The sequence below is a fragment of the Myxine glutinosa genome, chromosome 2, assembly GCF_964187855.1.
Source record: "Myxine glutinosa chromosome 2, kmMyxGlut1.1, whole genome shotgun sequence".
Lineage (NCBI taxonomy): Eukaryota > Metazoa > Chordata > Myxini > Myxiniformes > Myxinidae > Myxine > Myxine glutinosa.
The window spans coordinates 131,651,371-131,664,412 of NC_136262.1; positions in this window are offsets into that span (position 1 = coordinate 131,651,371).

Sequence of the window (13,042 nt, forward strand, 5' to 3'; positions counted from 1 at the left end):
CTTGCCATGCATTTAACAAACTTCGGTAGAAAGAGGGGAGTGAAGAGAGATCAAACATTGTCAAGTCCATTAGGAAAAGCTCTTTAGCATGACCGAAATTCTCAAACCGACCCAAAATGCAGCATGCAAGTTGCCTCCAAAGCACAACAGGCTCGTGCAAAATGGACCATATCGTACGTAGACGAAAAGCCATGATTCGGCATTTTACATTGACAAGTCCTTGACCACCCTCAGGTATCGGCAAATTTAATCTTTCCGGTCGTAGCCAATGCATTCCAGACCAGAAGAAATGAGTGACGCTCTTCTGTATTCCGTCGATTAACCCAGCAGGTGGTTGCAGAGCCAAGACCTTGTGCCACAGAATGGAGGTAACCAGGTTGTTTATGACCAATACTCTGCCATGGTAAGACAATTGGCAGAGTAGGCCTTTCCATTTTATTAAAAGCAGTTCAATGCGTTCAGGCAAACCTTCCCAGTTATGCCTGATGAAATTTCCAGGACCTAGAAAAACTCCCAAAAACTTGATCCCATCTCTTCTCCAAGCAATATTTGCGGGGAGAAGCGGGGGTGAAGGGGGGGTGGGGAGAATGGGGGGTGGGAAAGGGATTCGAGCCACAGTGCCTCAGTCTTTTTCCAATTGATTTTTGCTGACGAGGCTCTGTTAAAAAGTGCTAAAGCATGCATCATCTTAGCAATATCATCAGAGTTTTTGATACACACACACATATCATCAGCGTAGGCAATAGTCTTTATAGTGTGGTTTAAACCTCTCACAGTGAAACCAGTCAAAGACTTTCGAAGCGTGTTTAAGAGGGGTTCAAGGGAAAGGGTGTACAAAGCACCTGACAGTGGGCAGCCCTGCCTAACACCTCTTTTAATACAAAAGGGGGGCACAAGCTCATTATTTATGTTTAGCAGGGCAGATACGTTTGAGTAACACATATGTATACATGATAAAATAAAGGGTCCAAAACCAAATCGATTTAAGACTTCGGACAAGTATTCATGCGAAACGTAATCAAAAGCCTTCTCCTGATCTAGGAAAACAAGGCCAACACTTTCATGATGAATATCACAAACATCAATCAAATCGCGAATAACAGAAATACTGTCATGGATATTACGACCAGGAACACAATAAGTTTGGTCCATGTCTACAATGTTCTTTAGGAAGGGTGAAAAACGTAAGGCAATAGCTTTGGAAAAGATCTTGTAATCAGTACATAGTAGTGATATTGGCCTCCACTGGGAGATGAGTAAACGGTCGCCTTTCTTTGGAAGCAAGGTAAGTACTGCTCTTCTGCAGCTCAGCGGGAGTTCCTTCTTTTCGAGGCTTTCCTGGAAGACTGATAGCAGTTCAGGGCCAATTAGGTCCCAGAAAGATTCGAAAAATTCTGACGGTAGACCGTCGATGCCAGGTGATTTCCCTTTGCCAAGGCTCTTTAATGCGATGGAGAGTTCCTCAAGTGTGAGTGGTTTCTCCAGGCTCTGCCTTTGCTCTGGGGTTAAGGTGGAAACACCGTCAAATAAGTGAGAGACACCATTTAGGTCAACTTATTTTGTTTTGTAAAGGTTGGAGAAAAAGAGTCTAGCTTCCCTCTTGATTCCTTCAGGGTGAGTGATGACAGAATTGTCAGGGCGTTTTAGAGCAGTAATTTGGGGGTGAGGAGCCTTCGATTCAAAATCAAAGAAGTATCGGGTTGGCGTGTCCAAAAGATTGAGCTGCTGAAACCGTAATCCTTTTAATGCCCCTTGGGTTTGGTTCTCAATTATTGTATTAAGGAAAGCTTTCTTTTCTTTCAGTCTCAGTTGTTGTTGGGGAGAAGAGTGAGTTTTTAAATTGGTTTGAATTTGTAGAATTTCCTTTTCTAAAGTAGCCTTTGTTCTACGTTCCTCTTGTGTTCTTAGGAAACAAAATTGTTGACAAAATCCTCTACATTGGGCCTTTATGTTGTCCCACCACAAACGCTGATCTGTAAACTGGTGTTTTTGATTTAATAGAACAGACCATACGTCTTTGAAAGCAGCCCTAAAGGAGGGGTTTTCTAAGATGGTGACATTAAGCTTCCAGAAAGAATGGCGATTCAAGGACAGATGTGAATGGTAATTCACAGTAATTAAATGGTGATCTGAAAAACCAGAAGGCAAAATTCCAGTGGTAGGGGAGAGATTAAAAAATGGTGAATTTATATAGATCCGGTCGAGCCTAGCTAGGGATACTTGGTTGTTTGTGATCTTGCTCCAGGTAAATTGATGCGTCGTGGGATTTTGTTGCCGCCAAAGATCCTGAAGCTTAAAATCCCTTATTATCTCTGCTAATAATTTAGCTGGTCCGGGATGGGGTTCCGCACCGTTCCTATCTAGGTTTGGTTGTAGAGTGCAGTTAAAGTCACCTGCCATTACAATACACCTGTGCAGGTCTATTTGCCTCATATAAGGCCCTAATCTAGCGTAGAAGCGTTGCCGCTCAGTGCTATTTGAAGGGGCATAAACGTTCAACAAAGTAAAATTTGTGTTATTAATAACAAATTCTAGGGAGGCTAGATGCCCCGGGATTATGTTTTTAAAGGAAAGTTTTGATGGATGGAAATGGGGATTCAAAAGAAAAGCCACTCCCGCAGTTCGGGAATTGGAATCACTAAAAAAATTGGTCGTTTTCATCATCCGGTTCCATTCTGCATGGGATGCTGGCGTAGTGTGGGTTTCCTGTAAGAAAAGTACGTCTAATGTTTTCTGTAGTGCAAGGTTCACCACGGAGTTTGCGCAGCTGACTCGCGCCACCATTTATATTTAAGCTTCCAAATCTCATTTTTTTTGTTCATCTTTTGCTCTCACAATGTACTTTTTCAGCCTGCTACATTGGGCTTCTGTGAAATGGTGGTCGCTAGGCCGGCGGATGATGTTCCTTGCCGTGTCGATAAACCCGTGCAGGTCAGAGAAGTGATCTTTAATGTCTACGTGTCTCTTTCTAAAAGTGTGGTTGAGGAATTTCAATATTTGGGCTGGTAAGACGTTGGATTCGCTTGTTGTAGGGAACTCCTCAATTTCGTAAGATTCCTCATCTGACATGTCGGAACCACTGTCTGGGAAACTTTCAATTCCTGATTCTTGGGGCTCTGAGGTAACTTGTGCTGTGCAGGTGTCATCCTGCTCCATATTAATAGGAGCAGGAGGGGGTAGTGGAATTGAAGGAGCTTCGGGTAGTGGGAGGGGTGCGGGGGAAACCGTCACCGGTTTGACAGTTTGAGATTCTCCATCAGTTTTACCAATGTGCTCAGGCATGTTATGTAAGACCGCCAGCACAGGTACTGCTGGGGTTAGAATATTTTCATTGTGCTCAGAAATTGGAGCCGCTGGAAGTACGATCAGGTTTTCTGCTATCACGTTTCCTCCTATTTTTACGATCGGGTCTTGATGCACTTCGGCATCATTGACAGAAGGACACGGAACAGCTTTAATTTTCCCTTGAGGAGGGATGTAATTCCCCTCCGTTGCATTGTGGGGGAAAGTCTCAGGTAAGGGCTGGGGATCTACATTCTCATGCATGAGCAGTTCGTACCGGTTGCTGGTAGTAGTTTGGTCGGACAGAGGCATTCCCGCAATGTTTGACTGAAAAACTACCACCTTTTCGTTACGAGGTGTAACTGAATCCTGGGGTGTTTTTCTCTTCCTTAATGAGGAAACAAGTGTAAACCCATCCCAGATGTTCATGTTCGTTTTATCAGCGGTCGTTAAATTTGGTGCGATGTCATCCGAGACAGTAGTTGGGGGAGTTTGACCGTCAGTGTTGGGAGGTAGTGGGGGGTCTGAGACAGTAGTTGGGGTAGTTTGTCCGTCAGTGTTGGGAGGTAGTGGGGGGTCTGGGACAGTAGTTGGGGTAGTTTGTCCGTCAGTGTTGAGAGGTAGAGGGGGCACAGTATTGTCCAGAGAGCCTGTCTGCTCGATCACAGAGGGTGCAATTCGGGGACAGAAACGTTTTAAATGTCCGAACTTTCCACAAGTGAAGCATTTTAATGTCTCGGTTGACGCATATACTTGGTAGTCGTGATCTTTTATACGGAATTTAATTACCACGTTTAATACTTTGTCCACGTTGGATGTTTGTGGGAAGTACAATGTATGCCTGGCGTCGGAAAGACATGACGTGCTTCGCCTGTTCACTCCGACAGCCCAGCGGCAGCATCTTGATCTGGGACACGACTGTACCATAGCGTGATAGTTCCGCTAACAGCGACTCATTTTTTACAAACGGGGGGACGTTGGATAGGAGTATTTTGACAGCTGGGGTATCGAGTGGGGAAACTAAGACGAAATGTCCATTGTCTGTGGACAGACCAGCCGCGACAACCTCATGCACGAGGCTTTCCTCGGCTAAAAAAACAACGATACGTTTATTCATCCGTGACGCTGCACGGATCTTTTCCATTCCAATGACATTCCCAATAGCAATAACAATGTGTTCCACACTAACCTCATCGGGAGGAACGCACACCACGCCATGCTTCCGTGTGAGAGCTTCGAAAGCCGCATACGGAGAACGTGGTCAACGTGTCGACATTTTACTAATTCAAATTACCCGGGCTAAGCCGAGTTGGGGTCGGGGGAAAAGGAAGGGGTCGGGGGAAAAAGGGGAGTGGTCGGGTAGAGTTTTCTGTAAAGCAAGGGGGAAAAAACCGCAAAGAAAACGCCACTCGGCATGTATCAGCACGAGAAAACTAACGCGGTAAAACACACCTCTTAATGAGGAAAGGGGCGAAAACCCGTCGCAACTCTTTAGAGTGTCGATAGGAATACGACTCACCCGTCGACCTCACCGAAAGGTGTGGGCTCTCTCTCTCTCTGTATCTCAGAGGAAAAAAGTAGAAAAAGCTAGAAGAGAAAGAATCGAGACAGCAACACATGCGAGGGATGTAATAGGGGGGAAGGGAGGGGTGTAGGGGGGAAGGGAGGGGTGTGGGGGGGAAGGGAGGGGTGTGGGGGGGGGGAGCGGGCAGAGGGAGGGTAGAACGGGTAGGATGAGGAGTTGCAGCAGCGGGTTGTTGAACTGGGGTGGTGGGGGCAGACAGAGAGTAGACAAACGTGAGGATAAGTTGTAAAAAAAAACACAGCAACCAGTTTAAAGAAATTGCATAAGGATCATGAAGACACCACAAAAAGAGCAAAGGGTATTTAAAAGAAACCAGCAAATATACAAAAAATATATATTTTACAAACCAAAGGGGAAGACACAAACAAAACCACAACCAATTTTAAAGGAAATGCTCATGCAAGAGCTATAAATACATCAAGAGCAAATTAAGCGAAAAACTAAGAGAGAGAGAGAGAGAAATGTATTCAAGGACACAGGAAGAAACATATATGCAAGCAATCAGTTCCAAAGAAAAAAAGTCAAATCAATCAGGAATTATAAAGTAATTACCACTTTTGAATCATCGACTGAGCACAGAACATTGCCAATACACCACTTTCTCTCAAAAAGTTGGACGTTTCCATTACTGACAAAGAAATCAAATTCTAGCTTGAGTCGTGTTGAGACAAACCCTTTAAAAATAGAAATAGCCTCAGAGCCATAGCCGTTATCTATTTTAATTTTCCGAGATTTATATATCGCATATTTTGCAACAGCAACCAAAAAATTGAGAAGAACACCCACATCTCTACATGTGGGCCTGAAAGACACACCAAATATAAACATATGCATATTGAAAGGGTAGGACAGTTGGTGAAAAAGATATTCAAGGAACAAGAAAAGCGATGTCAGTCTACGACACTGTACATAAGCATGAAACAAATCCTCCTTCTGGTCACAGAAAGGACAAGTTTCCGGCAGTGAGCTGTTAATACGGTGGACAAAAATATTGGAGGGAAGCGCCCAGTGTGCTAACCTCCATTGTATGTCCGCTAACACACCATGTATTGGTAAGGTGTACATGTGAGGCCAAAGGGGGGTAGAGGGAGACCCCAACCCTAACCGCTCTGACCACAAAGCTACTCGTGTTCTCCCAGAGAGGGGTACATTCTTATTTTGTCGAGAGAGATCACGGATTCCAATCTTAGTTACAAGATGAAAAGGGGGGGTATGTTCAATCTCCGGCTGAAGAGAAGACGAAAGGAGCACTTTGATTTCAGGGAAACCTAACCGAAAGTCCTCAATGTTACCAACACCTTCCCAGCCGATGTTTAGCTGTCTAAATTTTCTAATGACTATACGTACAACTTGGTCTACAAGTCGGACAGACCGAGATCCAACTGAGGTTGCCACCAAACCAGCAGGTTTCCACTTAACTCCAGATGAATCTCTCAGATCACATACTTTGTTAATCCCTCCTTGGATAAAATTTTTAATCAGGGCATGGCTATGAGGGATACCAGGAAAAAAGTTATTGAAGAAAAGGGGTTCTTGAAGGAACATTCGACAATTATAGCCCTCAAGGAAGCGGTGGACGTCAAACCTTTTCCAAGTGTCCAATAAACTCTGATAGAATCTCGGAAGAGAGGCAAAATTTATATGCTCGAGGTCTATCAAAAGAAGCTGCCGATCATATCTCAGTCTACCAGCCTGTTGTAACAGAAAAAATGCAAAGGGCCACCAGGGCAGCTGTTCAGCGAACAGTAGTCTCTGCAGAGACTGCAGCCGAAAGGCCACAACCCGACCAGAGATATCAACAATGCCCTGGCCACCTTCCTTCCAGGGGTAGTACAATATCTCAGGCCTCAGCCAATGGTAGCCACTCCAAAAGAAGTTTACTAGCATTCGCTGAGTAGCCATAATTAGTTGGTTTGATGGCTGTAAAGCAATAATTCTGTGCCATAATTTTGTTGCAACCAGATTGTTTATGACAAGGGTACGGCCTCGATAGGAGATGGACCTCAGCAGTCCTTCCCATGCTTTCAATCTGTGCATAATTTGCTCCAACACTCCTTCCCAATTTTTCATTTCTGTTTCACGATTACCGATATGCACTCCAAGATATTTAACCCCGTCCGTTCTCCAGACCAGGTTGTGTGGGAGTGAGGGTGGTGATACACAAGAGAGATTGCCTTTGCCACACCATAATGCTGTACTTTTATTCCAATTGATCCCACCGGAAGAGGCTGCAGAGAAATCTCGCATACAACGTTGTAAAGCAGAGACATCATTGGAGCTTCTAATCAAAACACAGACATCATCAGCATAAGCCGTCTGCACAAATTCTGCTCCTTCTATACTTCTCATTCCCTGAGGTATTTGCTGTCTAATAGACCGAAGGAGTGGTTCAAGGGCGACTATATATAAAAGCCCAGAGAGGGGGCAACCTTGACGAATACCCCGTTGGAAAGGAAAGGGAGAGCATAACCTATTGTTGATCTTCATCATACATTGAGTATTAGTATACAGGAGTTTCACATAAGAGGTGAAAGTTTCACCAAACCCCATTCCTTTCAGGACAGAAAAAAGGTACTTGTGGTCAACACGATCGAAGGCCTTAGTTTGATCAAGAAACAGCAACCCAAAATCGTCACGCAGGAACTTATTGCATGAAATAATATCTCTTACCAAAAAAATATTATCATAAATAGATTTTCCAGGCACACAGTAGGTCTGGTCCGGGTGTATAACTGAACTGATCACAGTCTTCATACGATTAGCAAGTACTTTAGAGAAAATCTTGTAATCAACACACAATAAGGAGACAGGTCGCCAGTTATCAACCAGTTGAAGATTCCCAGCTTTTGGTAGCAAACAAACGACTGCTCGTCTACAAGACATTGGAAGTTCTCCGACACGTATGCTTCCATCGAGTACATCGAGTAAGTCAGGTCCCACAAGGGCCCAGAAGGTCTTGTAGAATTCTGTGAGCAGGCCATCTATTCCAGAAGCTTTCCCATCTTTCAGGCTCCGCACAGCTGCTTCAAGTTCATCAGCCGAAATTGGGGAATCGAGCATGCATCGCTCATCCTCCTCGACACTCGGAAGCCCAGCAGTTAACTCTCGTATCACCTCATTGTCCACGTTCTGAGGAGAATACAAGTTAGAATAGAACCCTTTCAGAGTACACCTGATCGCCTGCTGAGAGGTCACCAGCGACCCATTGGGAGTGAGTAAAGTATGAATTTGTTGTGACCTTTTGAGGGAAGACTCTAACTTAAAGAACTCTTTGTTTGGCATGTCCAGAGTTAAATAGCTCATTCGCATTCGGACCAAGGCACCCATCGCCCGTTGCCGTACTGCTTCCTCCAGCACTGCTTTCTTTGCCCATATTAGTTGGTCACATGCACCTCTCCCAACCTCGTCAACATTCTGTTCTAACGATATAATTTCAGATTTTAACTGATCGATTGATATTGATTGGATTTTGGTGGTGTATGCACTATATTGTTGACAGAAATTCTTAATTTGGGATTTTGCAATGTCCCACCACAGCCGGAGACTATCATACTCAGGTCTGGAGGAGCGAATTTTCTCCCACACGACGTGAAAGGCCTCATTAAATTCCTTGTCATGTAAGAGACGAGTATTCAAAGACCAGTAAGCACTACCACCGGGTGGAAAGGGTAACTTAAAGGACATTGAGATTAAACTGTGGTCTGTGAATCCAGTTGGTAAAATTTTGGAGACAGACACCACATTCAACATTGGCTTGTTCACATAGAATCTGTCCAGCCTTGCCATTGACATAATACCATCATTGCATCTACACCATGTATAACAGCGTGAGAGTGGGTGTTGTGATCTCCACACATCCTTAAACCGAAAGATGTTGATGGTGTCCTCTAGAGCTTTCGTAGAGGCAACATGAGGCTCATGACCATTCCTATCAATTGACGGACAAATTGTGCAATTAAAATCTCCCGCGATACAGATAAAGGCTGTTGGGTCCAGAGTTTTTACAAAATCCCGCAGAGTGGAAAAGAAAATTTTCCTCTCCATTGGGTCACACGGTGCATACACATTCACTACGATAATCTTTTGGGTATTATAAAGAAAATCTACGGAGATCAAATGCCCTTTATAGATTTCTTTAAATGAAACCTGTTGAGCACAAATCTTGTGACTTAGGCAAATGGCAACACCGGCCCGAGGTGTAGGGAACCCACTTAGCCACCATTGCCCTTTAAAAAGTTTCCCCCAATCGGCTACTTGAGCACTAGTAGCGTGGGTCTCTTGTAAGAGAATAATGTCAGCCTTTTCTTTTCCAACCGCTTGAATGGTTTGCACCCTCCGTAAGGGGGCACGACCCCCATTTATATTTAAGGGATACAACATTTAGTTCCATGGTTGATTCTTCTAGGGGGTGAAGTCCTCTTCCTCAATTAATTCCTTGTTTGCCTTCGTGATGGATTTCCTCAGCCGCTGAAATTCAGGTTCGGAGATTTCCACATGCTCACTTCTTTGCAGCAAAGGTTTTGCGGCTGCAAGGAAGGCCTGGATATTAGGAAAATGATCCTTAATTCGTACATGCCTTTGTCTGAAAGTTTCCTTCAAAAATCTGACAATATTTTCTTTTGAGATCTCCAAAGGTTGCTCTTCCTCCTGAGGGGGGGGAGCCCTGTCAACATTGCCACTGCTTCCTCATGGCCGACCAGTGTCTCTGTAGTTAGAATTCCCTCCGTGACGCTAGTAACGAGTTCCTCCTGAACCTGTACAGAAACACCTGTTCCATCCCCATCTACCTTAGGTTCTTCATCCTCTTCATCCTCATGCATCATTGCAATGGGGGGGGAGGAGTCGTTATTAGTAGTAATGGGTATTTTGCATTCCCCATTAGAATTGATATGGTCATCAGTAGGCTGTTCGGTTTCGCAGGTTGATTTACAACCTTCAGGAAAAAGTTCCCTTCATCCTGAGCAGGTGGTATCATGTCAGCCATAGTTTCACCACCTTGCTGATCTTCATGTGAAGGGACTGTCTGAATCGTTAAAACTGCTTCCTGTCTGCACCACCAACACTTTAACACCTTTGTCCTCATTCCTCGCACTTACAAGTGACCGTTTCAAATTTTTCCGAGACGCCGCATCTACAATCTGCTGCTCCTCACAAAACATTCCCTCTGCAGGTAGAGGCTTCTCCCTTACATTTGCTGACTCATCGGTTGCACGATGGCCAGCTGTACTGGATGACTCATCGCTCACACGAAGCACATCCGTATGGGTCTCATCAGCACCACTCTAGCCGTACCTTGATGGTCCAATGTAGATTCCCGCACTGAAGGCGAAACATCTATAGAATCATCCGTAGTGGTCACGGGGGGAGGTGGTCCGGCTGCTGTGGTATACGTTTTCTCCCCATCAGGACAATACTGCCGAGTGTGTCCATGTACACCACACCCGTAACAAATCAACCTCTCCGTTGCCGCAAAAAATCCTGTGCTCACGTTTTGACGACTTAAAAACGAGAGAGACATTCAATTGCGTTCAAACCATCCTTCAAAACAACATAACAAAACCGTCTAAACGTTTCGATATGCTTAAGCTTCCCGTCTGTGGTGCGAATGGAGGCTTGGATAATTCTCGACACCACAGTACCGTACTGACCGAGCTTCGAGGCCGGAGTGTTCCATGGCGAAACCGGAACAAACTGGTCATTGCCCAAGGTGAGTCCGTTCTGCACGACGATGCGTGCGAAATGGACACGTGAAACGAAAACAACCACCTTGTGGAGAGAGAGAGAGAGAGAGAGAGAGAGAGAGAGAGAGAGAGAGAGAGAGAGAGAGAGAGAGAGAGAGAGAGAAAGAGAGAAAGAGAGAAAGAGAGAAAGAGAAAAAGAGAGAAAAAGAGAGAAAAAGAGAGAAAAAGAGAGAAAAAGAGAGAAAAAGAGAGAAAGAGAGAGAAAGAGAGAGAAGGCGAGAGAAAAAGAGAGAAAAAGAGAGAAAGAGAGAGAAAGAGAGAGAAAGAGAGAGAAAAAGAGAGAAAGAGAGAGAAAGAGAGAGAAAGAGAGAGAAAGAGAGAGAAAGAGAGAGAAAGAGAGAGAAAGAGAGAGAAAGAGAGAGAAAGACTTTGACTTTTTAGTCCTTTTATTACAAAAATATAAAAGTAACAATATACACGTTTTGCAATAAAATCAATAATGCCAACAAAAAGAAAAAAAGAAAAAGAAGAAGCACCCAATGATCATCAAATAAAAAACAATCAGTATTTCACAACAGTATTCTAAATTCATTTTCTTTAACCTCACAGAACCCACCAACACACCAAGTATCAACAAAGTTATGAAAATTTCCGGACTCGTTGGACAGGGTAAATTCCAGTTTCAATCTTGCTGAGATTAATGCATTCAAACACAACATGATATTGCAGTGCTCTATCGGTTTGCCAGATAGTTTGTCTTTTCTTGTTAAATAAACAGCAAGCTTCGCAGTTGCTATTAGGAAACTAACCAGTTTAGATGCAGGATTCTGTTTAGGGGCAAAACCAAAGACGAAACTTCTCAAAGAAAAAGTAACATGCATTTCATGTGCAATGTAATTCAACCAATGAAACAAAGGAAATAATCGGATACAGTCTATGAATGCGTGAAACAAGTCCTCATTGACTGTACAGAAGGGACAACAAACAGATACAGGAGAAAAATGTCTAATAAACGTGTTAGAGGGAACAATCCAGTGGGCCAAACGCCACTGGAGATCACCTGTTCTTTTGGATGTGGGCTCACTGTACATGGCTTCCCAGATAGGTTCGGAGGGGGGTCCTCCGGGTAACAATCCTTTCCATCGGGTAACTCCATTTAACGAAGGGTTCCCATTTAACAGCTTGAGGCACATCTTGTAGATGCCCTTGCTGTCCATTGTCTGGAAAAGCTTTGACCCATCGCTAACAGGGGGCAAATCGTTTTGAATGGGTTCAACAATTAATTTAGGCACTGTCGGCTCATTTAGATCTTCTTCTGTACCTCGAGTCCAAGTTAGGCCAAGTTGCCGTCCCAACTGAATCATTTTCCTCAAAATTTTTGCAATCATCCTATGGGACCAAATCCCTGTCAGGTCGGCGATTTCACTTACGGATTTCCAACCATACCCTGAGTCATGTCGGAGATGCCGCACCTTCACAATACCAGCTGCTATAAAGTGTTGGCAAAAATCTCGACTCTTTGGAATGTCGGGAAAGAGAGGGTTATAGAACAAAGGCTCGTGTGCCAGCATTTTCGTTACATATGTGTCCGCCTGACGACTCACAGAAAGGCTCTGCCAGGCATTTAAGAGGCTTTGGTAAAAAGCAGGGAGAACCGATATGTCGACATGCTGGAGGTTCATTTGAAAGAGTTCAAACCCGTACCCGAGCCTACCCGCTCGCTGCAGTACAAGGCGTGCAGGGAGCCGGCCTGGCAGATGTTCCATGTAGAGGAGACGTTGAATGGACCGCAGCCGGAAGGCCATTAGGCGGGCTTTGATGTCGACGAGGTTGTGGCCACCCTCAGCCGAGGGGCGACATATCACATCGGGTCGTAGCCAGTGGTAGCCTCCCCAGAAGAAGTCCACCAGTTTGCCCTGGAGTGCTTTGAGTAGGGCCTCCGGCGGTTGCAGGCAGATGAACCTATGCCACAACATTGTGGCAACTAAGTTGTTGATCACTAGCACACGGCCCTTGAAGGACAAATGAGGTAAAACCCTTTTCCATCGGTTCAATCTTTCTCCCACTTGCTCAATTACCCCGTCCCAATTTCTTTGAGCATACTGTGGGGAACCAAGGAATATGCCCAAGTACTTAATTCCCTCACTTCCCCACAGCAACCCTGCGGGGAGGGACGGGGGCGGCTGTGGTACAGGCTGAAGAAGGTTGCGATAAAGGGAGGGTATCCATAACGTCTTGCTCTTGTTCCAATTGATTTTTAAAGAGGAGGCAGCGTGAAACTTTGACAGGCACTCAACAACGATATCAATATCATCCTTATCTTTTACAAAGATGCAGACGTCATCCGCATAAGCACATAGGGTTAGCGGTGCACTCATGGGAGTGAGTGCTATTCCAGAAATCTTCTTTCTCAGTAGATTGAGAAGAGGCTCTAAAGAAAGAGCAAACAATAAACCAGAGACTGGGCACCCTTGCCGGACCCCTCTCCGAACCT